A 27065-nucleotide genomic window follows, 5' to 3' on the forward strand; every position below is an offset into this window, starting at 1 on the left:
TGCAGCTCCTCTGGTTCAAATAGAGTTGTGGGTGCCCACCATCTCCTAAAATAAGACTAATACATATTATACAATAAGACTACATATTATAAGTCAGAACTAATTAAGAAATTAAGCTTATGAAGGAACAATTCCAACTACTGTAAAATACTGAACTAACTACTCAGTGATCTTTTTGCTGCATTACACATTGCTATAGTTGTTCCTTGCAGAATCAATTCTGAAGTATATCTCTACAAAAAATAAAATGGATGGTTATACAGAGGAGAGAGATTGTTGTGATCCATTAATAAGGCACAAGAGAATACTCCCAGCTAGGGACACAGGACTCTCGTAGTGGGGCATGGAGCAGTGACAGTCCCAAATGGAGTCGAGCTAATCCTGTGAAGCCTTCCATTTCACCAACATGATAAATTCAATTCAATTTAGCAATTAGGGCCTCAAAGGTTTGGAGGATAAGAGGAAAATATAATGAAGTTGTATTTTCCTTCTGATTTGCACTGAAAAACATCAATGTAAAAGCTGCCTAGAGCCTTTGGACTAGAGCTGTCACTACCAGATGGAAATTCCATTTTACAAAGGATTTTGAGATTCACAATAAAATACAAAATAAAAATGTTTCAAAACAAAACACACACACACACAAAATCATTTCAAAAATTCATTTGACAGTGTCAAAAAATGTTTTTCCTGGGTTTGTTCCAAAATGAAATTCCAGTGAAATTGACCCAGTCTTGCAAGGAACTTTGATTTCAAAAGAACTGCATATTCCAAAGAAACATAGTTCTCTCAAAGTGTCTGTCAGTGACTGAGTCATGGGTGGTCTTGCCTAATGGTTGGAGCAACAGTGCGCCTGAACAGAGCTGAATCCAGCCAGACAGGGTCCTGGAGCAAATCCAGAGCCGGGATCAGAAAGCAAAGCCTAAGCTGAAGTCCTAGTCAGAAGGCGGAGCCAAGATCCAGAAGCCAAAGCATTAACCGGAGTCAAAGTCAGGAGGCATAGCTGCGGGTCAGAGCAGGAAGTCAGAAGCCAGGAGGGAACAGGATGCTGGGACAGGGGCAGGGAGTGGCTGGAGCAGGAGCCAGGAGCCAGGAGCCAGGAACAGGACCACGCACAGCTGCAGGCAAGGAGCACACTGAGCAGCCGGTGGATTGCAGCTGCTGCTACTGAGATTAAGTATCAACCTGCTGGACTCCCACAGCCAACCAGGTAGCTCAAACAAACAATCAGACAATGTCTATCAAGGTCAGCTGCGCTCATTAGGTTAGGAAACTTCAGGGTGGCAGGTGGGCGTCTAAAGCCTTCTCCCCCTGAACTTCAGGCTGTCCCCTGACAGATTCTCTGACTAGCTCTCCTGAGTCTCTAAGGTGCCACGAGTACTCCTTTTCTTTCTACTTAGGAGAGTAAATTAAGACACTCATTGGAAAGTCTTGGCCAGAGGGGCTAGCAAAGAAGGCGTTGGTCACTCAACAGTGTGCTGCTCAGCAACTTGTAAAAATGGCCCATAAAGGAACATTGCCACTTCTGTCTGAAATTTTGTTGTAAATAATCGTTACCTGTAACAACCCCACTGGTGGTAACCAAATGAAACGAGTGAAAGATCATTTTTCTCTCTTTTTGAGTTTGTTTGCTTAGTGTATGGGACAAAACTTTACGCAAAGCCCATTGCCCTGCTTCCCCTGCATAGTCAATTTCCCCTGTTTGTTTGGATGTATCACACAGCAACAGGGGTGAGAACAGCATTAAAAAAAAAACAACAATAGGAAATATGTTTGTAAAACCAAGATTGGCAGGGGAATTCAGAGACGGTCAAAGTACCTGAAACTACCCTCACTTCAGTTTTCTAAAATGAACTAGATTTTAGGTTGATAGTGTCCCATTAAAGAAACAAGCCCCCCCGATGGTGCTTTGAATAACAAATGATTTATGTTTTATAGTGAAATAGGCACTTTTCTTATTGTCTCATTTCCAGAGCCCTAACTCATTTTCATACAATTGATATTAGCAGCTCTCTTTCCGGCAAAAACAACAACACAACTACAAAAACTTCTCCCCCCACCCTAATCGACACCCATAGAATTTTTTTTTTTTTTAAAGGTAAAAACCAATCCCCAACCACACAGGCACAAGAGATTTATCTGAAAGGAAAGGTTGTACACAGAAAGCACAGGCTGCTTTCCTTTTTTAGGCCTCATGACTTATTTGTTTAAACCACAAAGAAACATTTGCAGGCTACCCATTTCTGGGCAGATGGAAAAAACAAAACAAAACAAAAAAAAGGCAAAAGCAAATATCATCCAGCTGTTTACTTTCACAGTTAATTTTAATCTATGCGCCACTTTAGTAAAGAGCCACCCGTAGAAAATAACATTTTGTAAGGACGTAGAGTTATCACAAGATTCCTTTTCAGAGCATTGTGGAAAGAAACAACAGGGCTCCAATTATTAGCTCTTTCTTATTTGAACTTACATCCCACACTTGATACAAATTTAGATGTGAACGCTGAATTCCTCCTACTCTTCTCCTTTGCGTATGACTTTTTCAGTGAAGTGGTTTCTGAGAGTGTGTGTGAAGGACACTGTGTAAAAAATAAAATATATTGTGTGCAACAAACAAAAAGGGATCAGATGAAGAGTTGCACTCACATGTGGCTGTTAAGTGCTTAAACCCGGCAACTAGAATGGAAAGGAGCAAAATATAAAGCAAACATCAATTACTAATGAAAATAATTAAAATAGTATATATCTAATTTGCCATATTAGCCAGAGGGAAGTGGGTTTATAAAAATTAAATGGTAATGTTAAGGAACCCAACCAATGGATGGGAATATAATTGAGGTAATGATCATATAGAACAGTGGTCTCCAAACTTTTTGGCTCGCGAACCCCCAGAGTGACCTGCCGCAGATACCCCACCACCGGAAGAAGACTGGAAGACCTGCCGCAGGTGCTCCGCCGCTGGAAAGAGACTGGAAGACCTGCCGTAGGCGCGCTGCCGGAGGGCAACACCAGCCGTGGACGTGCAGAGCTGCCGCCAAAGGAAAAAAACGGCGGAGTGCCGTCCGGCGATGCTATTACTGTTGCACACTCCCTGGGATCATCTCGCACACCCCAGTTTGGAGACCGCTGATAGAGAGGACTGTGGTATGACTCTGATGGCTTCAAGATACTTTCAATCGAGTCTAAAGGATAGGAAACACACCAATGACCTTGCAGTGAAAAAAGACAAGCAGAATACAATTTAGAGGCAAGACTGGGAGGGGAGATGCTGGTAACATATTTGAAAATAAATTCAATAGCAAAATGTCCATGGACTGCAACAGGGCCAACATTTTGCTGTGTTACAGTTAACCAAGGGAAAAGCAAGAATAATCAGGAACATACAAACAGCAGATCTTCTATGCAAAGGAAGGATCAGCAAGACCATGCAACCACCTCAAAGAATGAATTATGAAATTACTTTGGTGGGTTTGCTTTATAGAGAGCCAATGATGTGTCTTAAAATTGAAGGAAATTTAAGAAATACATAAGGCCAAGTGAAACGTTTGCAGCAAAAGTTATAACCAAGTAAACTGCATCTGCTAGGGGGGTTTCAATTCAAGCACAAGAACCAGCCAAGAAACCATGGGCCACTTATGCTTTGCACCAAAAACCGTGTGAAATTTGTGGTTTCAAATCGTTTCAATACACAACCAGGTAAAACTCAGCAGTAGTTTTGCTTTGAGTTTAAGCCAGAAACTCAGAGGGCTGTGAAGCCCACACAGTGTGGAATTGAAGGAAATATTCACAGAGACACCCTGTCTCAACTAAACGATTGTGTTTGGTGGAGCGCTCCACCTAATATGGGCAGGTACTCTGACTGGTGCACAGAGAAGGACCTTTAAGTAGAGAACTGTCTGATGAGAAGGACCCTGCTGCGAAGGGCTTAAAATCTAAACAGATGATGCACAAATAAAAACTTGGGATGGGACGGAACACCACAAAGCAGTATGATTGACAATACTCAGCTTTAGATGTCAATACCACATCAGCTGTACTTCGAAGATGTTTAAAAAGAGAAAAAGCAAACAAGATTAACAACAACACCACGGATTCCATTGTCACCCCAACTCTTGTTGTGTAAGGCTTAGTCTACACTACAGCCTATGTCAGCAAAATTTATGACGCTCAGGGATATGAATACTCCAACTGTGATAGGTTCCCCGGGGTCCAGCCTGGGACCGTGGGACTGCTGTCTCTCTCTCCAACCTGGGCTGTCTCTCACAATGCCTTGCTAGTGACCAGCAGCAAGCCCCTCCAGGTGCTGTGATCTCTCACCACAACTGCATGTGGAGCCCCACACCCCCAGCTAGATTGCATGAATGCTCCCAGAGCCACTCATGAATCCCACAGAGAAAGGCACCAGAGCCAAATCCTCCCCAGCTCCCAGCACTGTACCTCAGGAATATACCATCTTGCACTGCTCAAGATGGGCAATGCAAATTTATTAATTGGTTAACCACTTCATCAGTGGAAAGTGGATATACACCAGCCTTTGCAAACCTGAGCAGTTTTGCCACACACTTCATACAAACTCACTGGTAAAGATAAACAGTTAAACAAATTGATTGACTAAAAAAGATAGATTTTAAGTGATATTAAGTGACAGGCAAAAAGCCATTAGTTACCAAAATAAAATAAAATATAAGCACGCAGTCTAAACTCTCAACCCGAGTAGACTGGGCAACATCTAAATTAAGCAGTTTTTCTCACCCCACTGGATATTGCAGTTCATAGTACACAGATTTCACCTTTGAAATATGGGCCAGTCTCCTCTGCTGGAGTCTTAAATCTTCTCAGCGTCCTCGTTGCTTGCAGTATAGGTAGGGGCAGGAGAAAGGCCAAGCATGTGGCCGCTGTCTTCTGTTTTATACTCTCAGTCCCACGTACTTGGGGAGCACAAGTCCAGGCATGTTTGGGGGCATTGCTGAGTCTCCAGGCAAGGTTGAGCAATTCCCCTGGTGTGGCCTCATGCAGGTGAGTCATTGAATTGTAGCTCCTTTGCTGGACAATGGTTGTTGATGGGTTGTTTGACACCCCACCCGGATGTTGGTTACTTTCTTTCCTGTTGCCTCTGGGGAGCTAATATCTGGCTGATTCCCCAAGTTACAGCATATTTTAGTGACAGCCATACAACACATTTCTCATAACTTCATATGCATTAATGATATCCATATATGGACAGAGAAATGGTTTTCAGCAGATCATAACCTTTCCCCTGACATCTTACAAGGCACGCTTTATGTGTAAGATCACAATTATACAAAAATGAGGAATACGGGGGTTACAGGATGCTTCCCCCAAGGTACAGAATGTCACACCAACCCCCCCAAGTGACATAAGTTATACAGATATAAGCGTTTGTGTGCACAGCGCTGGGAGAGCTTCTCCCGCCGACACAGCTTATGCTGCTCGCAGAGGTGGTTTTTGTATGCCAGCAGGAGAACTCTCTCCAGTCAGCATAGACTTAGAGAGTGTCTTCTCCACACATACTGCAGTAGTTCACATAGACATGGCCTTAAAAGGAACAGTCACAGGGGAGTGGAGTAATTTAAATCAAAATAATTTAACTCGCTGATTTTAATAATGATTTAAATCAGCAAGCAGGAAACTTTCATTTAAATCATTGATTGGTTTGCATTGGTTTGCATTTGTACTTTTTAGTTATTTTCCTAAAGAAAGGTTGATTCTCATTAGTTGGTATAATTTCATACTTCTTTTTACTAACCAGGAGGAAATATCTATACACATTTATTTAAGCAATTATATAGCTAACATACATTTATTCAGATTGTTAATTTTTATTTTTATTATGTTAGAAAATGGTGAATGACACATTTCTTATTTACTAGATAATGAATTTTTAACTTTTGTTTTGTGTAAAGCTGCATTTGGATGGAAACTAGAATTCAATTAAAAATGAACAAAACCAGGATTTTAAAATCAATTATTATTATTTAAATAAAACTACCTCAAATGTGCTGGATACATAAGAAAAAAGTATGTTTATCAATGCCTGTTTTGTTTTTAAAACCAACTGATTTATTAAACAAAAGAAGTATTATCATGAGTAGCTAATTAATGGAACTGACTGTTTCTGGTCACCATGTCCTTCAAGATTTTAAAAGTAGTAGGTCTCCTCTTTTCTCAATTCATTTTTATTCATAGTTTGGAAAACTTTCCTGCTTTTTCAACTCCCACTCGGTTTCTCAACTTTGAATGAACTAATCATTGCACTGAACTAGTTCAATAAACTGAAATGAAGGAAATATTCTCTGCACCTGCAGAAGAGGCTACTGCTGTCAAAAGTGGTTTAGCACTTTAACAAACTCTAGTTCCAGATGCTTAGCCAGTGGCTTCCACATGCTTAGTGGTTTAAACTTCAGCAGCAAATATGTACTGAATGATATTTTTTACTTAATTTAAATTATTTTAATGGATGTAGTATAAGGTTAGTCCTTAACATTGTAACAACCTATGTCAATTTTACTTTTAAATAGGTTTATTATAAAAAAGAAAACTGAATTAAAGTAATTTAAAAAAACCTGATTTCTCTCCACCTTGAGTCAGAGTGCCATTAAACAACTTTTATGTCAGTGGAAGGGGTTAGCAGACATTTTTCAAAAATCCTTGTTTGTCAGCACTGATTTCACTATCTTTGAAATCCAGATTTGAACTTTATTATGGGACTGAGCTGGCCTCAGAAGGAACAGCAGGGAGAACAAATCTGAATGCCACTGGCATAACAGTGATCGTTCAAAGTATAACACCTAAAAATAGATGCCAAGAGGAACATATATTCAGGCCATGTTCCTTATATTTTGTATATGAGTCAGTTTATGAGTCAGTTTATATTTGAAAATGGTTTGGGGGCAAACAGTAACATACGTAGCATATTTAGATTGGCCTTGAAATGAGCACGAAGATGGAGAAACATTCTGTCTCCACGGGGCAATCACAGATTCATCTTCACTAAAGAAGAAGTACAGTAGTGACCCTACAATGTCATAAAAAGAAAAGGAGTACTTGTGGCACCTTAGAGACTAACAAATTTATTTGAGCATAAGCTTTCGTGAGCTACAGCTACAGTGGACTGAATGCATCCGATGAAGTGAGCTGTAGTTCACGAAAGCTTATGCTCAAATAAATTTTTTAGTCTCTAAGGTTCCACAAGTACTCCTTTTCTTTTTGCGAATACAGATTAACACGGAAACCTACAATGTCATGGCTCTTAAGGCCTTAATATCCCCTTTCATGGTAAAAAGCAGCATGCCAAATGTCCTGATGTGTGCAAGAAACCAATGCAACGCAGTATAGCGAGTCATACTGTAGCATTTTATGAGATTCTGCAGAAAAAACACGGACCTGTAAGCCAAACACCATAACACTCAGATATTTATTTATGAAGATTTAAACTAATGCTTGTATCCACCGATCTCCCAGTGCTTCATAACTACAGCAGTGATTATTTAATCCTAAATTTGCATGTGAGAGAGCTATTATTAATTCCATTTTACAGATGGAGTAACTGAGGGAAGCTAAGTGACTTGCCCATGGCCACACAATGAATTTGTGGCAGTTAGGTAAAGGCCCTTTGATACTCACTCCTATATCTTATCCACAAGGCTATCCATAAGGGTGGAGGGCCAGAGGGAATTGCAAAAAACCATTTCTTTAGAGATGTGAGAGGGCTAGTGAGTGTATAGTAGGGCCCGATTTTCAAAGATATTTAGACACCCAAAGAGCGGAGGGGAGCCTAGTGGGACGTTCAAAAGCACCCAAGCAGGTTAGGTGCCTAACTCCCATTACCACCAATTGGAGTTAGGCATCTAAATGGCTTGGGCACTTCTGAAAATCCCACTAGGCTCCTATCTGCATCTGAGGGCACAAAACTATCTTTGAAAAATCTGGCCCTTAATAACTAAAAATTGATCAGAAAGTTAATCTCAGGAATATTTTCACCAGCATTGCTCAGAAGGGCCATCTACAAATCAAATTGGCTAGTAATTGGCAGTCAACTAGCAATGTCATACTCATCGTATCATCTTGGCTCTGCTTTCAAAAGATAAAATATGGATCACTCTCCCCACTCCCCCTGGAAAAAAGACAAGCTCAGAATGCATCTTCCCAATAATTTATTCATGTAATATAATCAACCATGGAATCTGAGCAAGTTTGGCAGAGACATGATTTTCAGATCTGCTGTGGCTTTTGCTTGTAAGCATATTTACATATAGTGATCGTCTGCTTGGAATTTCACCACATAAAGAGTTTTCAGTTTGCTTCTTTCAATCAACATCAAAATATGGAGGGGTTCGGTCACAGAGACCCCCTTGGGACTGTCACCTGATATGCTGAAATCACCTCTGAGCCCATTTTCCGTTGCCACCTTGGGACTCCCAAACCCTGCCTTGTTGAGCCAGACACGCTAGCCTGCTGCAACACAGACCCAGGTCTGGTCCATGCATGCCCCTAGAGCTGCAGACTTTAACTAAAAACTGCTCAGCAAGTTACCTCTCTCCAGGACCCAGACACCCAGCTCCCAGTGGAATCCAAACCCCAAATAAATCTGTTTTACTCTGTATAAAGCTTATACAGGGTAAACTCATGAATTGTCCACCCTCTATAACACTGATAGAGGGATATGCACAGCTGTTTGCTCCCCCAGGTATTAATCACTTACACGGGGTTAATTAATAAACAAAAGTGATTTTATTAAGTATAAAAAGTAGGATTTAAATGGTTTCAAGTAATAACAGACAGAACAAAGTAAGTTACCAAGTAAAATAAAACAAAACATGCATGTCTAAGCCTAATACATTAAGAAACTGATTACAGGTAAATCTCACCCTCAGAGATGTTCCAATAAGCTTCTTTCACAGACTAGATTCCTTCCTAGTCTGGGCCCAATCCTTTCCCCTGGTACAGTTCTTGTTAGTTCCAGCGCAAGTGGTAACTACAGGATTTCAAATGACTGGCCACCTTTGTTCTGTTACACCCCCTTTTATAACTTTGGCACAAGGTGAGAATCTTTTGTCTCTCTGGGTCCCCACCACTCCTTCAAAATGGAAAAGCCCCAGGTTTAAGATGGATTCCAGTATCAGGTGACACGATCACATGTCACTGTAAGACCTCATTCTCCATTCTTTCAGGGTTGGCCTGCACATACTCAGGAAGGTTTGCGAGTAAACAGAGCCAATCACAACCAATTGTCCTAGTTAATGGGAGCCATCAAGATTCCAACCCACCATTAATGGCCCACATTTTGCTTAGTTACAATAGGACTTCAGAGTAATACTTCATATGCCTAGCTTCAAATACAAGAATGATACATTCATACAAATAGGATGAACACACTCAGCAGATTATAAGCTTTGTAATGATACCTTACAGGAGACCTTTTGCATAAAGCATATTCCAATTACATTATATTTACACTCATAAGCATATTTCCATAAACATATGGAGCGCAATGTCACAGGAGGATTTTTTTTTTTAAAAGAGTAAAATTAGTTGCAAAACCACTTACAAGTTTTTTGGTATTTTTTTTTCAAATTAAATTAAGCGTTAGGGGCTTTTAATGGGAGTTCACTGTTTCAATATCTAACTTCCTGGCCAAAGACAGGCAACCATCTTGCTTGTCTCATAGTCTATAAGTAGAGGAACAAATGCAAGAAATGCTTGGAAGTGCTTGCACAAGGTCTCCTCTGATTTACTGGAAACAATCCACAAAACATTAAAAAATTACTTGGAGAACATTAACTTGGCAACTTTTAGAGCTTCTGGCCTCATTGATAGTGCGGTCTCGCTTTTTTAAAGAAAAAAAAACACATATGAGACTATTTAATTCCATGAGTTTGTTATTTATACAGACTGAGGCATATGCATTATAAGAGGACTGAAGGCTAAGGCAGCACTATTACAGTTATGAATGTATCCCACATATTGCACCAACAGAGAAATATTTAAAACAAAAAACAAAACACATTTCAAGGAGCGTTTTTAGCCTATCTGGGGGCAGGAGTTGAAGAATGTGTCTACTTCATTGGCTTCTTCTCAGTCACCAGATCCAGCACAAACTTATCCCACTAGTATTCAAAACACTCCATGGGATGATTTTATCCTACTTCTCCGATCTCCAGCTACCACTGCACCTGCTTACTTCGTCTCCTGTCATCTTGGAGCCCAATTCTCCTCTCACTTGCGGCCCTATTAAAGTCAATGGGAGTGTTTCTAGGTAAGACTCTTACACATTTTGAGCCTGATGCAACTCCACTAGGGCAGATCCTCAGGCCATTTACACCAGGTGATAACCTGCCCCATTGTTTTCTAAAGTAGTTATGCCAGTGAGAGGAGAATCAAGCTCTTGGGCTCCCCACTTTTGCCTCTCCATGATCTGATGTGGGGCTATAAGTCACTCTTTGACTTGTGTTGCTCCTCCCTTTCTTTCTCCCTAGGAGGCACTGAATCCTCTCTCTAAATCTCATCTGAAAACCCATCTACTCTCTTTACCTTTTGACGGACTCTCTAAAGCATTTTTAAACCTAGTGAAAGCTATATACAAATCAAAGCCAAGATAGTGTATAAAATATCACCAGTTGGATGGCTAGCTGTCTGATTTGCATCTGCAAAACCGGAGGCCAAATCTTTGAAAGTTTAGCTCAGAATAGGTTGCATATCTTTCTTCATATTTATACTGTGTTCCTCATCATGTACAAGAGCATCTATAACAGAAAACTTGCACTGTGAAACAGCTAGAAAAAAAAGTCCAGAGCACTCTATATTCCTACACTACAAGTAACAGAAGGCCAGATTCTGCTGTCCATTATGCAGGTGTAAATCTGGAGTGACTCTAATGGAGTTAGGCTTATACTGGAGTATATCACTGCTGAATGTACTAGTGTAGATGAGAACAGAATCCAGAGCAGCAATAAAAACAAAACAGAGCACTCAACAGATATTCCTGTCTGTTCCACTGCTGATGGGGAGTTTTTAAATGGTGACATGCTGCAGACATGGTTCAGATCACACAACGTTCTGGCTCCTAATTGTATGAGATTAAATTCAGGGCAAGGTAAATAACTGAGCTATTTGAATTTTACTAAAGAATTCAGAATATAAACTAAAAGATCAGATTAAGAGGATGGTGCAAGAGCATTCAATACTTTAAAGCATCAGTACCAAGAATTTTTAAATCAATGTGGTTCTATTGAATGTCAGTACAGGAACTTATCAGAAGTAATATCCAGCCTGATCCAGTTCAAGGGAAGTCAGTGGGGGTTGAATCTGACCCCTACTGCACTCTTGGAGCATGAGAATAATGTAAAGATGTGAAATTCTCCCCTGTGCAGGCCAGCAAAAGGCCTATCCATCACTTAAGTCCACCTTAAATTTTGTTTGGAGCACTGAACTAATACAGAGAGCTTGTATGGCCCCTCTGCACAGAGGTGAATTTCACCTCTGCTGTCTGCCACATTCTGGATGTGCAGCATCAGAAGCGAAGTGCTCAGGTGCTCTGGAAAACGGTGACAATATAACTGCCAAAACAACCACATGCACAAGCAGCTCAAACCCTTTGCTGCTGTGCCGTGGTTTCACCCTGACAATATTGTGTAAATGGCAAGAAGACTGCAAGAGTAAGCCTGAGGTGTAGCAGAATAACCTCTCCGCAAGGCATGCTCGCCAACGGGCTGATCACGGAGATAAGGAATATTGCCAAGCATTGTTCATAACCTTTAACTTACAAGTAATGGAACCACAAGTGAATCAGTAAAGATCATCAGTAAAGATTGCATATGTTCCTGTGTCGTCAAGTCTTTCCTCTCACCATCTCAATTTGCATGGTAGACAAATGAAGCACGGCGCTGTCATTTTGAACTTAGACATACAAATTGACCAAACCCAGGGAATAGAGACATAGTATTATATATTGCCAACCATGTGACAAGATGTGCAGGCTTCCTATTCATCAGTATGAGGAACTTGCATTAGATCCTGTCTGACAATTAAAGAATCAGTAGAGACAGGATAAACCGGTTATGCTAACCTAACTTACCTAGTTCGTTTTCTTAACTTGAACTAATATTTTTCCTTAATCTTTGCTTATGAAAGGGCAAAGATCTGTATGTGCGTGGGAGGGGGGAAGCTATGCACACACACGTGCTTCAGAGGTAGAAAATGGTCCTGTTAAAAGTCCAAATCCTACTCTCCTTTGTCCTTACTCTCATAAGTTTCTCTGAATAAAGACTGCAAAATTGGGCCCAAGCAGACAGGCTTTATTTTCTACTAATTAAGCCAATACCATGATGGATGAAACATTACAAATCATATGAAAACTGTTCCAAACTAAAGCAACGGATTATATTTACGTGTCAGTCTTAATGAGCACAGGTTACCCTTACTGCAATATCATTTTAGTTGCATGTTTCTGTAGAGTGCAAATTCTGCAAATCTTACTCAAACGGAGTCTCACTTCCTCATTTAAGTAGTCCCATTGAAGAAAATGGAACTACTCATATAAGGGTTACTCACATTGAGTAAGTGTGTCTTCACTAGAGAAAAGGGTGTGTTTTTACTTTGTGTTAACTAACGAATGGTGATATCCTAGTGAAAACAAAGCAGTTTGTAGTTTTCACATTGCTTGGAGGGATGGATTAACTACAGCAACAGAAAAACCTCTGCTGTTGCCACAGGAAGTGTCTCAGGAGTGCCTATAGTGTAAAACATGGCCTGAACCATAAGTATTCTACGTCTCCTATGGATCTAGGGGCCAGGAAATGGCAGCAGGATTTATTTCAGGCTTAAAGGCCCCATTCCGGAATCCCCATTCCAAGATGTAGTAGAAAGGAATGGAATTGAATGGATAGAAACTGCAAAAACACCAGCTGATGTTTGTTTGTCATTTATTCTGCCTGTGGTCGTTTGGCCTTTTCCATGGGGATTGGGGTTGGTAGCTCCCATGCTTCCTGCAGCCTAGAGAAGGCTAAGGCAGCAGTTGTGTGAATTTTTAGGTTTAACCACTAAAACAACTGAAAGCAGCATGCAAGGTGAAGGAGGCTGGTTGGTGGATGCCAAAAGAAGCAAAACTACAGGCCTAGAAGTGGGATGGAGCTAGGATCATTTACATTAGCTAAGGATCTGCCCCAAAGCATCCAGCCCTTACGTGAGATCAGAACTTAGTTATGGCCAGATGCTGTGAGGACAAGAGTTTTCCAACAAAACTGTGTTCAGTAAGGGGGAATTATTACTTGAATTTACATAAGAGTCAAGCCACTATTTCTATATAATAATAGACTCCTTCCAGTCCCACTGAATTGATTCTCTAAACCATGGAATCTGCACTACATAGCATGACAAACTGATTGAAAAGCTGAGCAAGCCCTGAAGTTATTGACAGCTGAATGTATCATATAGTTTAATAGGGGTGTGACAAAGTCAGACCTCACAGCTGTAAGAGAGTCGTCTTATAGGTTTCCGGAAAGTGGGCAGGCACAAGCCCACCCACAGCTACAGGCCCCTCCCCCAGCCTAAGTGGAGGAGCGACTGAGCCTGGGACTCAAACAGATATGGGAGACAACAACAACAACAACAACTGGGACAGGTGTGAGGGTCAAAGGTCAAAAATAGGGAACACCGAGCAGAGAACCCCAGACAGTGCCCACTGCTCCTCAAAGATGTCAAGGGAGTCAGTGGATGCGGCCCAGATTAACTCTGCCTGGATACGTGAACAGAGAGGAACGGAAATAGGCCCCAAAGTCACAGGGAACCCCCTCAGTCAACATCCTTTCCCTGGTATTATAAATGGGCCAATTTGGCCACCACTAGGAAGAGGCTGACGAGGAGGTCTCACGACTTCGTGGGGCCATGGATGGGGTGTGCATAGATTAGAAGGTGCAGGGAGAAGTGCAGCCAGAACCATTAGACTAGGTTCAGGAGGAGCCAGAAATGTAAGAGAATGGTAGAAGGCAAGTATGTCAGCCCTAGAATGGTAAAGGCCCTTTGCCCCATGAGTTGAAAAGAGGTAACCTCAAGCCAGCTAGGGACATCTGAGTCCAATTAAGGACTGCCTGTAACCTTTAAAAACCCCTCTCTCATGGGAGGAAAGGAGGAGAGGCAAGCTGCAGCAGGGCTAGTAGCAGCAGGTTGAAAAGGCTTCTCCAGGGTGGAAGGTTGCTCCCCTCCCTATCGGGGAAGCAACCAAGCTAATTGCCTGTTTGAGGAAGGAGTGGCACCCTGGGGCCTGCATACCTGAGCAGTACCCCAAAGAGGGGACAGGTAAAGATACTCCTTTTTTGTGCATTATGAATTTGCTTTTTTGGTTTGGCTGAAGAGTACTCCTTGGGCCTACCCTGAGGCCCACCTTGTGAATACTGAAAAATAAAACCCAACTGAGAAATAAAAACTCTCCAGAGTGGGACTGATTTACCCCAGCCCCCCACACCCCAACCCATAGCCTGGCGAGGTGGAGGAGGTGCCTTGCCACAGGAATTTCCAAAGAGTGGTGGGATAGAGCCATAAAGGTCTTGTGAAGGCCCAGTAAGCTATGTAACTCTCTGATATCTCACCTCTTCGCCCCACACAGCTAATAGATACTGCAGTCTTATCATACTTGTGGTCTTGAAAACAAATTAGATGCTAAGCACTAGAAGAAAGTTGTCATTACCAGTTCTTTGCTAGAAGTTCAGCAAGTCAACATTCTTGTTGAATAACTGGATCATTAGTGAACGTTTCCCCCTTTCTCTTTCACTGACTCCCTGAAGTGCGGCTCTGGTATTTGCTGACTAATTAAGAGTGCTCCGTAGCATGTTTTCCAAAGCAGAGAAGCACAATGCACGGCTCAGCATTTTTAATCTGAAGACAAAAAAGTAACACACTTTATTAATCATCGGATAGATAGCAACTTGAAATGGAACGGGTTTTTAAAATGTTAGAGGAATACTTGTAAAAACAAAACCAAACCCAAACCACTCCCCTTGTCCGCTGTCCCCCACAGAGACAGGGACTCTCCCCCCATGCACAAATCACTGGTCCTGGTCCTGCCCCCTTTGATGTCAATAGCAAAAAATGCATTTTTCAGTTGAATTCAATGGGAGCAAGATGAAGCCTTTGGATATAGCGCTGGGAGACATTTTTCTTGGCTGAAATTTTACTGAAATTTATATCACTAAAGACTATTCACATGAGTAAAAGGTCACAGGCCGGGATCCTTCATTTGTCTCATACTCGGTGGAAGGAATTATCAGATTGCCGGTAGTGGGACCCGTATATGCAGAACCATCCCTTGGGTAGGGCGAATTGGGGTGACCACTCCAGGCCCCACACTTTGGTGGGCACCGTGGGCCGGTGTCATTGGCCGGTGCGGTCGGTCCCGGAAGAGACGAATCCGTCACTTCTGTCCCGGGTCCCACATCCCTTAGGGACGGCCCTGCATATATGTTCTGCCTTATGAAGCCAGCTCTGAAGAGGTCTCATACACCTTTTAACTGAAACATTTTGGGTGTGTTCCTGCTGTTTTCATGGGGTATGTCTACACTGAAATGCAAGTCCAGGGTTTGAACTCGGGCTCAACTCTAACCCAGGACTTGGACCCAGGGCCCCACATGGGTGGAGAGTCTGAGCCTGAGTCAAGCTAGGACCCCAGCATTCAAACCCTATTGCTTTGTGTTGTAGACACAGCTCCACAGAGCTCGAGCTCTGGAGGTATGTCTTCACTTCATTAACACATCCACGGCTGGCCTCTATCAGAGAACTCAGGCTTCTGGGGTTTGGGCTGTGGGGCTACAAAATTGCAGCATAGATGAGCCAGAGCCCTGTCTCCAGTCCAAGCCCAAATGTTTACGCTGCAATTGTATAGCCCTGCAGCCTAAACCCCGCAAGACTGAGTCAGCTGATGGAGGCCAGCTGCGGATGTTTTAATGCAGTGTAGGCATACCCTAGGAATCCGCCAAAAGCATCCCACAATCCCACGGGCCAACTTCCTTTGTCATCTGGACAGTCAAGTTTGGGGGACAGTCAAGTTTTCCCACACTGCACCAAAAACAAAGGGTTAGAATATCCACATTTTGGGAGGGCGCTAGGAAGTCTGGGATATGGATAGCTGGAAGTGCCCCTGGACAGTGCACTGTAGACATTGGAGCCCCAGGCTGGGACTCAGGTTTCAATAATTCCTAACCTGTGGTGAGTGTAGAGTCTCAAACCCTAAATAAACAAACCCGGGATCTACTAACGTGAGTTCTAAAAACCCTGGGCTTACACTGGCGTGCAGACATGCCCATGGAGGCAAAAGTCACATTCAGATCAATGGGAATTTTGACTGAGTGAGGACTGCAGGCCGAGGCCCACTGAGAGAAATTGATATTACCACAAAATAAGAACAATGCCAAACAAGATCATCTGAACTGAACATGTTTCCTACTGTTGACAGTTCTATTTGGCTGTGTACAGCAACAACAGTTTTAGGTTCCTTAAAAGTGACTAGCCTGATTGCTGGACTTGTTGAACCATGCAATTTTCCAGATGGTCACCAGTACTTCAAGCTGTGGAAAAAACCACAGTCAGATAGTTGCATTCTAACTATTCTACCTCACAGGTATGTTATGGAAGAAAACCCCATTTTAATTTCATGATGCATTTCATTATTTCTTATTTAATTGCTTTACTATAAAAATGTATGATGTCCTGAGGGTTCATCTTATTTATAATAAAATAATAAATTATAGTAATATATTTTAATGCATCTTTCTGCTTCCTCTCACTAGAACACTTGTATCAGAGGAGGTTTAATTCGCCATTTCCCTAGAACGGAACATTTCACTTCTACTCATAGCCCTGTAGCTTGAAAGACAGTTTGGGCAGCATTATATCAACTATTTTTCCCCAGAGTTTAGTAGTTTTTGTCTATTGTATGTAAAGAACTTGCTTTAGGATGACAGTTAACATTACACCAAATTCTCTGACCAATATTTCCTCCAGAAGCACCAGAATGCATCACTCTCATTGCTTAGCGCCCATCAGCAGTACAACAAACAAATAGCACCATTAGCAGTGTCACTCACTCACATACCGCTTTATGGAAACCCTGCTGTCTGTGGGAATTCATGGCTCAGGGGATGAATAGGACATTAACTAGCTAGGTAGTTAGTTCAAAGGCAAGCTAGAATGAAAATGACAGAAAGTGGCTACTACTGGACTATATGAAATGAGTTTGGTGGTCACGGTCCAGTTTCCATCAATAAATTTGTTAGTCTCTAAGGTGCCACAAGTACTCCTTTTCTTTTTGGTAGGCTAACCCAGGGGAGACATGAAAACTGAACTACCCTCTTCGGACCAGAGACGATGAGGCACGCTGGCAGGACAGTGGGAGAAACATGGGCGCCACTGCCAGGCAGGGTGGGGCAACATGGCATCAGATCACCCCTCATACCATTCAGTTAAGCAGGGTTGTAAATCTTTTGTACACAGCCTCCCTATTTCCCTTAACAGTCTCATGTTCTTATGCAATATTCGGATACCTAACAACTCATCTGCTAGGCCATCTGCTGAGCTGTCTGCATTCTAAATTAGGAATGCAACTCCCTGTTCTGCATGCAGTCCTTAAATTTTACACCCTCCCATCTGGAAACCTTCTCTTTCCTGCTTGGCCTGTTATAGCCCCGCCTCTTCAGCTGGGATAGACTCCTGCATCTGCAGCTGCTTTTAGAGCTAGGCCACAGCTGCTCACTTCACATATTGCCCCGTAGAGGGGACGGGCAGTAAATACATAGACATGGCACACCTTGTTCTGCCCCATCAAATAAGCTCATTGTATCAAGTATACTATGAGAATTCTCCAGCTCGCAGCCGGCATCTGCTTCTGAATTCTCTCTTTCTCAGTCCTCAGCAATAGGTACTGCTGCTGAGTGTGAGTCATACAAAACCCACACTATGCAAAGCAAAAATGGCTACTCTGTGTATAAATTTTGATCCCTCAGTTAGAAAGTGAGAGACTTTCCAAATAGTGACAGTTTGTTCTTTTAAAGAGATTCGTTTCTCTCCGACTGTTCTTCTTTATCACCAGAATCATATCCAAATCTAGTGGCTTTTGGTGGATACTGTTTGTATAAAGAATGCTGTTCAAAAGACAGATGAATTGTGCTATATTTTTCTTCACTATTGATAGATTCTTAGACATATTTTTTTTTTTGTCTTCAGTTTCCACTACAATGCATCACAATTTCTATATCAATTACTATATTTCACAGGTACACGGAAGACACCAAAAGTTCTGGCCACGGCAGCACATTGGTACTTTCCTTTAGAAGACAGAGCACCCATGGACAATGGAGACAATTTTAAAAGCATATGGGGAAGATTTTAAAAACGGATGCCAGTTACTGCAGGTAACTGGACTTTCAGTGTGCAGTCAGCAGTGCCCCTTTTTGACCGGACTTTCCGTTTGAAAACTGGACACCTGGCAGCCCTAACATAAACCAGTATGCAAGGAGCTCAAAAGTATGTAGATCAGGAGTTTCATAGCATCTGCAGAGACTAGTACTTAAGCAGCATAGTAGTGGTAAAGAAGCCAAATTACACATCTGCATAGATGCCACTATCCACCGCCCATAACTGATGACATCTTGACAGAACTTTCCAAAGTCAGAATCTTTACAGTCTGTGATATGAGGAACTGGTTTTTGCACATAAGCCTGGATAAAGAGTCCAGCATGCTGACAACCTTTGCAACACTATTTGTTTGCTACAGAGGGCTGTGTATGCCAGTGGGCATAAGCCCAGCACCAGAGGTGTTCCAAAGAACACTCACCCAAGGAGGGAAGAATTGCCTGAGGTGAAAATAATTGCAGATCATATTCTCACTTTAGGTGAAGGTGAATGATAGAAAACACCAATCTTTTCCAGAGCAATTCAGTGACAAAAAGAACGTAAAACATAACCCAGAAAAAAACTGACTCAAGCAGCATGAGGTGAGATACATTGGACATCAGCTCACAGGGGAGGGACTGAAAACAGATCCCAACAAAATCAAGGCAGTCAGAGACAGGCCAGCTCCAGTGGATGTGATAGGGGGTTCAGCACTTCATAGGAATGACAAATTTTCTGTGCAAGTTCTGTCCACACCTGGCTGCAGCAGCAGAACCCCATCCTCAGCTCCCAAGGCAGGATGTTGAGCGGGACCGGTCAGGTGCCCAACAGCAAGCATTTGACACACCGAAATAAATGAGAATGGATGCCCATGTCCTGAAGTACTATCAGCCAGGAGAGCCACTGACATGCCAGTATGATACCTCAGAGAAAGGACTGGGTGTAGCTCTTTCGCAAGAGCAGCTGGCTGCTTATGCCAGCAGACCCCTTTCAGTGACTGAACAAGGGTATGCCGAAACAGGAAAAAGAGCTTCTGGCTGTGGTATCTGGAGTGGACCGATTCCCTCAGTACATCTAGGGTCACCCAGCAATAGTGCAATCAGGCCACAAACCTCCAGAGACAATCATGGCAAAGCCCCTTCTTAGTGCTCCAAAGAGATTGCAGAGCATGTTGAGGCACCTCCAGTGCTATCACACAGAGATCAGATATTGTCCTGGATGATTACTGGTGTTGGCTCATATCTTGAGCAGGGCATACATACCCAGCATCAGCAAGTTGGGGGAAGGGGATCAAGACAGTATAGCATGATAATGGATTCTATCTCCCAGTTTTAACAGCATAACTGACTGAAATCAAAGAGGCTACAGAAAAGGCAGTCAAGAGAGCAGTCCTAGCAGCTTGCCCAAAAGACAAAAGCCAAGTACCGTAGGAGCAGAACCGTATTTTCAAATTAAAGGTGAGCTGAATATGCAGAATGGGATCACATTTTGAGAACACAGAGTTGTTATTCTTGCCTCGTTACAGAAGGATGTCATGCAAAAAAAAATATATGGCTCGCACCTGAACATTGACAGCTGTCTTAAAGGGATGCCAGAGTGTGGTTACTGGCTGGCAATAAAAACACAACTCCGCACCTTGACAGAAGAGTGACACCGACTGGTCATGTGATAACCACCAGTAGAAAGTGACTCTGTTACCACATGAGCTGCCCACCTGACCCTGAGAAAAGGTGGGAGTAGGATTATTTACTTTCAAAGAAAAGCAGAACTTAATTACAGACAACTACTGCTCAAATTTCTGGGAGGTCACGATACAAGAAGCAAGTCAATGACTGGCAAACTGAAGGCTCACTTTTCAAACTATGACAGGTTTCAGAGTAGCAGCCGTGTTAGTCTGTATCCACAAAAAGAACAGGAGTACTTGTGGCACCTTAGAGACTAACAAATTTATTAGAGCATAAGCTTTTGTGAGCTACACCTCACTTCATCAGATGCATTCAGTGGAAAATACAGTAGGGAGATTTTATATTCACAGAGAACATGAAACAACGGGTGTTACCATACACACTGTAATGAGAGTGATCAGGTAAGGTGAGCTACTACCAGCAGGAGAGAAAAAAAACCTTTTGTAGTGATAATCAGCATGGCCTATTTCAAACAGTTGACAAGAACGTGTGAGGAACAGTGGGGAGGGGGGGAAGGAAATAAACATGGGGAAATAGTTTTACTTTGTGTAATGACACATGCACTCCCAGTCTTTATTCAAGCCTAATTTAATGGTGTCCAGTTTGCAAATTAATTCCAATTCAGCAGTCTCTCGTTGGAGTCTGTTTGTGAAGTTTTTTTGTTGAAGAATTGCCACTTTTAGGTCTGTAATCGAGTGACCAGAGAGATTGAAGTGTTCTCCAACTGGTTTTTGAATGTTACAATTCTTCACATTTGGGGACAATGTATACCTTCAAATCAGCAGCACTGCTATGGGTACCCACATGGCCCCACAGTATGCCAACATTTTTATGGCTGACTTAGAACAACGCTTCCTCAGCTCTCGTCCCCTAATGCCCCTACTCTACTTGTGCTACATTGATGACATCTTCATCATCTGGACCCATGGAAAAGAAACCCTTGAGGAATTCCACCATGATTTCAACAATTTCCATCCCACCATCAACCTCAGCCTGGACGCATCAACAAGGATCTGCAACCTATCCTGAAGGATGATCCATCACTCTCACAGATCTTGGGAGACAGGCCAGTCCTTGGTTACAGACAGCCCCCCAACCTAAGCAAATACTCACCAGCAACCACACACCACACAACAGAACCATTAACCCAGGAACATATCCTGCGCTGGAGAGGTTTTAGTTGGGAGCTGAAGGTGATGGCTCATGGCGTTCTGTTATTTTCTTTGTTGGGCCTGTCCTGTAGTAGGTGACTTCTGGGTACTCTTCTGGCTCTGTCAATCTGTTTCTTCACTTCAGCAGGTGGGTACTGTAGTTGTAAGAATGCTTGATAGAGATCTTGTAGGTGTTTGTCGATGTCTGAGGGATTGGAGCAAATGCGGTTATATCGTAGAGCTTGGCTGTAGACAATGGATTGTGTGGTGTGGTCTGGATTAAAGCTGGAGGCATGTAGGTAAGTATAGCAGTCAGTAGGTTTCCAGTATAGGGTGGTGATTATGTGACCATCGCTTATTAGCACCGTAGTGTCCAGGAAGCGGATCTCTTGTGTGGACTGGTCCAGGCTGAAGTTGATGGTGGGATGGAAATTGTTGAAATCATGGTGGAATTCCTCAAGGGTTTCTTTTCCATGGGTCCAGATGATGAAGATGTCATCAATGTAGCGTAAGTAAAGTAGGGGCATTAGGGGACGAGAGCTGAGGAAGCGTTGTTCTAAATTAGCCATAAAAATGTTGGCATACTGTGGGGCCATACGGGTACTCATAGCAGTGCCGCTGATTTCAAGGTATACATTGTCCCCAAATGTGAAATAGTTATGGGTGAGGAAAAACTCACAAACTTCAGCCATCAGGATAGCCGTGACATTATCGGGGATAGTGTTCTTGACGGCTTGTAGTCCATCTTTGTGTGGAATGTTGGTGTAGAGGGCTTCTACATCCATAGTGGCTAGGATGGTATTTTCAGGAAGATCACCGATGGATTGTAATTTCCTCAGGAAGTCAGTGGCGTCTCGAAGACAGCTAGGAGTTCTGGTAGCGTAGAGCCTGAGGAGGGAGTCTACATAGCCAGACAATCCTGCTGCCAGGGTGCCAATGCCTGAGATGATGGGGTGTCCAGGATTTCCAGGTACAGCCACCCATAGAGTAAGGGTGAGGTGGAATCAGCTGTAAAAACCACTAAGCGACTGTTACACAAATTCCTATTCCCTCTGGCTCAGACCCCTTGGTAGTATTTTTGACACACAGCAATACCCTATCACAGGGGTGCCAAAACAATCAGGTGCAAAACCTAATGGGATGAAGGACCAAAACCAGTGAAGTAAGAACTGTTGCAGCCAGAAGGATCAGGACACGGCTGAGAGGAGATGGCCAACAATCAGAGAATGCTGGCACTGGAGAACAATAGGTCAGCCAAGGACCTACCAGTCCTGGGGACAGGCTGTCCTGTGAGGATACAGCCATTACAGAGACATCAGGAGTGGACTAAAGGAGTCGAGAGTGACATCCAGGTCATATGAAGTGACCACAAAGAAGGACAAGTGATCCAAAGGAACAGGAGATGCTTACATACCACAATACAACACGCAGAGTGAACCATCGGGGGGCCAATCCCAAGGGGAGGGAGGAGATTCCACAGAGAAAAAGTTAGCTAAACTTGGAGACAGACGACAGAGATAAGTCGCTCCTGGCGTAGTTGCCTGGTGAGGAGACTATGGAACCACCTAAGACTGTGGTAAAGAGGAGACTCCAACTTGGCTACGTACTAGTAACCTCTGGCTGAAGAAACACAGGATGGGGTTCTGGGCATCAATTTGTTTTAATGTTTATATTTAAAATGTTTGTAAAATAGGGAAGATGTACTGTGATCAGTGGAACAGGAGTCAGAGGGCCAACATTCCCTGGATTCAGAGTAGCAGCCGTGTTAGTCTGTATCTGCAAAAAGAAAAGGAGGACTTAGTCTCTAAGGTGCCACGGTACTCCTTTTCTTTTAACATTCCCTGGAGAGACAGTTATTGAAAAGTCACCAGAACAAAAACAGGCAACGCAGGGAGTCAGGTTGGAAGCAGCTCTGCCACAAGGACAGAGCAGCACACAGGGTCTACTAAAGTTCTGCTTGCTCAACTTCTCCTGCATTCAGCTTCACTTTGCCAATGAAACAGATACCAAAACCAATCACTCTTTAAAGAGAAAAAGCTGTAGCTCAGTTCTTACAATCAAGTCCATTTTTAACTCATGAAGACAAGTATTAGTGATCATAAACTACAGTCAGAAGCAAGGAATAATTTAGCACAATTTAGCATAGAGTGGAAAGAAAATGAAGTAAGAGTGGATACAGCTGTAGGTAGGAGGAAGGGCAGTGTAGATACAAGTCTAATAGGTTATACTGGTAGTAAAATAACCGTGCCTAATAGGGTACAGAATGTGAGTGAGGCCAAACAGCAAAAATTAAGATGTTTGTACACTAATGCAAGGAGCCTAGGTAACAAAATGGAGGAACTAGAGTTACTGGTGCAGGAAGTGAAACCAGATATTATAGGTATAACAGAGACCTGGTGGAATAGTAGTCATGATTGGGCTACAGGTATTGAAGGGTATGTGCTGTTTAGGAAAGACCGAAATAAAGGTAAAGGTGGTGGAGTAGCACTGTATATCAATGATGAGATAGAATGTAAAGAAATAAGAAGCGATGAAATGGATATGACTGAGTCTGTCTGGGCAATAATTAAATTGGGGAAGAAAACTATTAGAGCCTCCCCTAGGATAGTGCTTGGGGTGTGCTATAGACCACCGGGATCTAATTTGGATATGGATAGAGCCCTTTTTAATGTTTTTAATAAAGTAAATACTAATGGAAACTGTGTGATCATGGGAGACTTTAACTTCCCAGATATAGACTGGAGGATGAGTGCTAGTAATAATAATAGGGCTCAGATTTTCCTAGATGCGATAGCTGATGGATTCCTTCAACAAGTAGTTGCTGAACCGACTAGAGGGGATGCCATTTTAGATCTGGTCTTGGCGAGTAATGAGGATCTCATAGAGGAAATGGTTGTAGGGGATAATCTTGGCTCAAGTGATCATGAGCTAATTCAGTTCAAATTGAATGGAAGGATTAACAAAAATAAATCTGCAACTAGGGTTTTTGATTTCAAAAGGGCTGACTTTCAAAAATTAAGGAAATTAGTTAGGGAAGTGGATTGGACTGAAGAATTTATGGGTTTAAAGGTAGAGGAGGCCTGGGATTATTTTAAATTAAAGCTGCAGAAGCTATCGGAAGCCTGCATCCCAAGAAAGGGGAAAAAATTCATAGGCAGGAGTTGTAGACCAAGCTGGATGAGCAAGCATCTTAGAGAGGTAATTAAGAAAAAGCAGAAAGCATATAGGGAGTGGAAGAAGGGAGGGATCAGTAAGGAAAGCTACCTTATTGAGGTCAGAATATGTAGGGATAAAGTGAGACAGGCTAAAAGTCAAGTAGAGTTGGACCTTGCAAAGGGAATTAAAACCAATAGTAAAAGGTTCTATAGTCATATAAATAGGAAAAAAACAAAGAAAGAAGAAGTGGGACCGCTAAAAACTGAGGATGGAGTGGAGGTCAAGGATAATCTAGGCATGGCCCAATATCTAAACAAATACTTTGCCTCAGTCTTTAATAAGACTAAAGAGGATCTTAGGGATAATGGTAGCATGATAAATGGGAATGAGGATATGGAGGTAGACATCACCATATCTGAGGTAGAAGCGAAACTCAAACAGCTTAATGGGGCTAAATCGGGGGGCCCAGATAATCTTCATCCAAGAATATTAAAAGAATTGGCACAAGAAATTGCAAGCCCATTAGCAAGAATTTTTAATGAATCTGTAAATTCAGGGGTTGTACCATATGATTGGAGAATTGCTAACATAGTTCCTATTTTTAAGAAAGGGAAAAAAAGTGATCCAAGTAATTATAGGCCTGTTAGTTTGACATCTGTAGTATGCAAGGTCTTGGAAAAAATTTTGAAGGAGAAGGTAGTTAAGGACATTGAAGTCAATGGTAAATGGGACAAAATACAACATGGTTTTACAAAAGGTAGATCGTGCCAAACCAACCTGATTTCCTTCTTTGAGAGAGTAACAGATTTTTTAGATAAAGGAAACGCAGTGGATCTAATTTATTTAGATTTTAGTAAGGCGTTTGATACTGTGCCACATGGGGAATTATTAGTTAAATTGGATAAGATGGGCATCAATAGGAAAATTGAAAGGTGGATAGGGAATTGGTTAAAGGGGAGACTACAACGGGTCCTACTGAAAGGTGAACTGTCAAGTTGGAGGGAGGTTACCAGTGGAGTTCCTCAAGGATCAGTTTTGGGACCAATCTTATTTAATCTTTTTATTACTGACCTGGGCACAAAAAGTGGGAGTGTGCTAATAAAGTTTGCAGATGATACAAAGCTGGGAGGTATTGCTAATTTAGAGAAGGACAGGGATACCCTACAGGAGGATCTGGATGACCTTGTAAACTGGAGTAATAGGAATAGGATGAAATTTAATAGTGAGAAGTGTAAGGTCATGCATTTAGGGATTAATAACAAGAATTTTAGTTATAAGCTAGGGACGCATCAACTAGAAGTAACGGAGGAGGAAAAGGACCTTGGAGTATTGGTTGATCATAGGTTGACTATGAGCTGCCAATGTGATATGGCTGTGAAAAAAGCTAATGTCGTCTTGGGATGCATCAGGAGAGGTATTTCCAGTAGGGATAAGGAGGTTTTAGTACCGTTATATAAGGCACTGGTGAGACCTCACCTGGAATACTGTGTGCAGTTCTGGTCTCCCATGTTTAAGAAGGATGAATTCAAACTGGAACAGGTACAGAGAAGGGCTACTAGGATGATCCGAGGAATGGAAAACTTGTCTTATGAAAGGAGACTCAGGGAGCTTGGCTTGTTTAGCCTAACTAAAAGAAGGTTGAGGGGAGATATGATTGCTCTCTATAAATATATCAGAGGGATAAATACCAGAGAGGGAGAGGAATTATTTAAACTCAATACCAATGTGGACACAAGAACAAATGGATATAAACTGGCCACTAGGAAATTTAGATTAGAAATTAGACGAAGGTTTCTAACCATCAGAGGAGTGAAGTTTTGGAATAGCCTTCCGAGGGAAGTAGTGGGGGCAAAAGATCTATCTTGCTTTAAGATTAAACTCGATAAGTTTATGGAGGAGATGGTATGATGGGATAACATGGTTTTGGTAATTAAATATTCATGGTAAATAGGCCCAATGGCCTGTGATGGGTTTTTAGATGGGGTAAGATCCAAGTTACCCGGGAAAGAATTTTCTGTAGTATCTGGCTGATGAATCTTGCCCATATGCTCAGGGTTTAGCTGATCGCCATATTTGGGGTCGGGAAGGAATTTTCCTCCAGGGCAGATTGGAAGGCCCTGGAGGTTTTTCGCCTTCCTCTGTAGCATGGGGCACGGGTCACTTGCTGGAGGATTCTCTGCTCCTTGAGGTCTTCAAACTACAATTTGAGGACTTCAATAGCACAGATATAGGTGTGAGGTCTTTTTTAGGAGTGGTGGGTGAAATTCTGTGGCCTGCATTGTGCAGGAGGTCAGACTAGATGATCATAATGGTCCCTTCTGACCTAAATATCTATGAATCTATGAATAAGTAGAGCAAATATAAATATTGCCCACAAATTTTAGTAACGTAAAGATCCCCAAAGGCTAAGACTTGAGGAGACTCTGGCTTATCTGGGTTCTCCTCAGGCTCCTCCTACCTTTCTAGTTTCCTCCTCCTCCTGCCTTTCAGCATGAGATTACATTTGTTTTTCAGAATATGTTACCTGGATATTGTACATTATTTAAATAAGCATGGAGACCCCACATGAAATCCTTACTAACAAGGACAAAAAGGTATTTTGCAGAGATGTGTGAACCAATGGATCCAAACTAAAAACTCCGAAACTGGATGCAGTTTGACTCCGGAGCTGAACTTC

At 42.3% G+C, this 27065-nt stretch overlaps 1 protein-coding gene across 2 annotated transcripts in view; it reads right to left on the reverse strand.

Moving 5' to 3' along the window:
- The window catches only part of GAB3 (GRB2 associated binding protein 3), a 105215-nt gene that overhangs the window by 57604 nt on the left and 20546 nt on the right, over positions 1-27065 (reverse strand). Inside the window, exon 2 of one of the 2 annotated variants that reach the window (XM_073361256.2) lies at positions 14702-14889. The exons of the other annotated variant lie outside the window; for it this stretch is intronic. The gene's annotated coding sequence lies outside the window, so the exon portion shown is untranslated. The remainder of the gene's footprint in view (positions 1-14701; positions 14890-27065) is intronic. 2 annotated transcript variants of the gene reach the window in all.

Source organism: Lepidochelys kempii, chromosome 9 (assembly GCF_965140285.1).
Source record: "Lepidochelys kempii isolate rLepKem1 chromosome 9, rLepKem1.hap1, whole genome shotgun sequence".
NCBI lineage: Eukaryota > Metazoa > Chordata > Testudines > Cheloniidae > Lepidochelys > Lepidochelys kempii.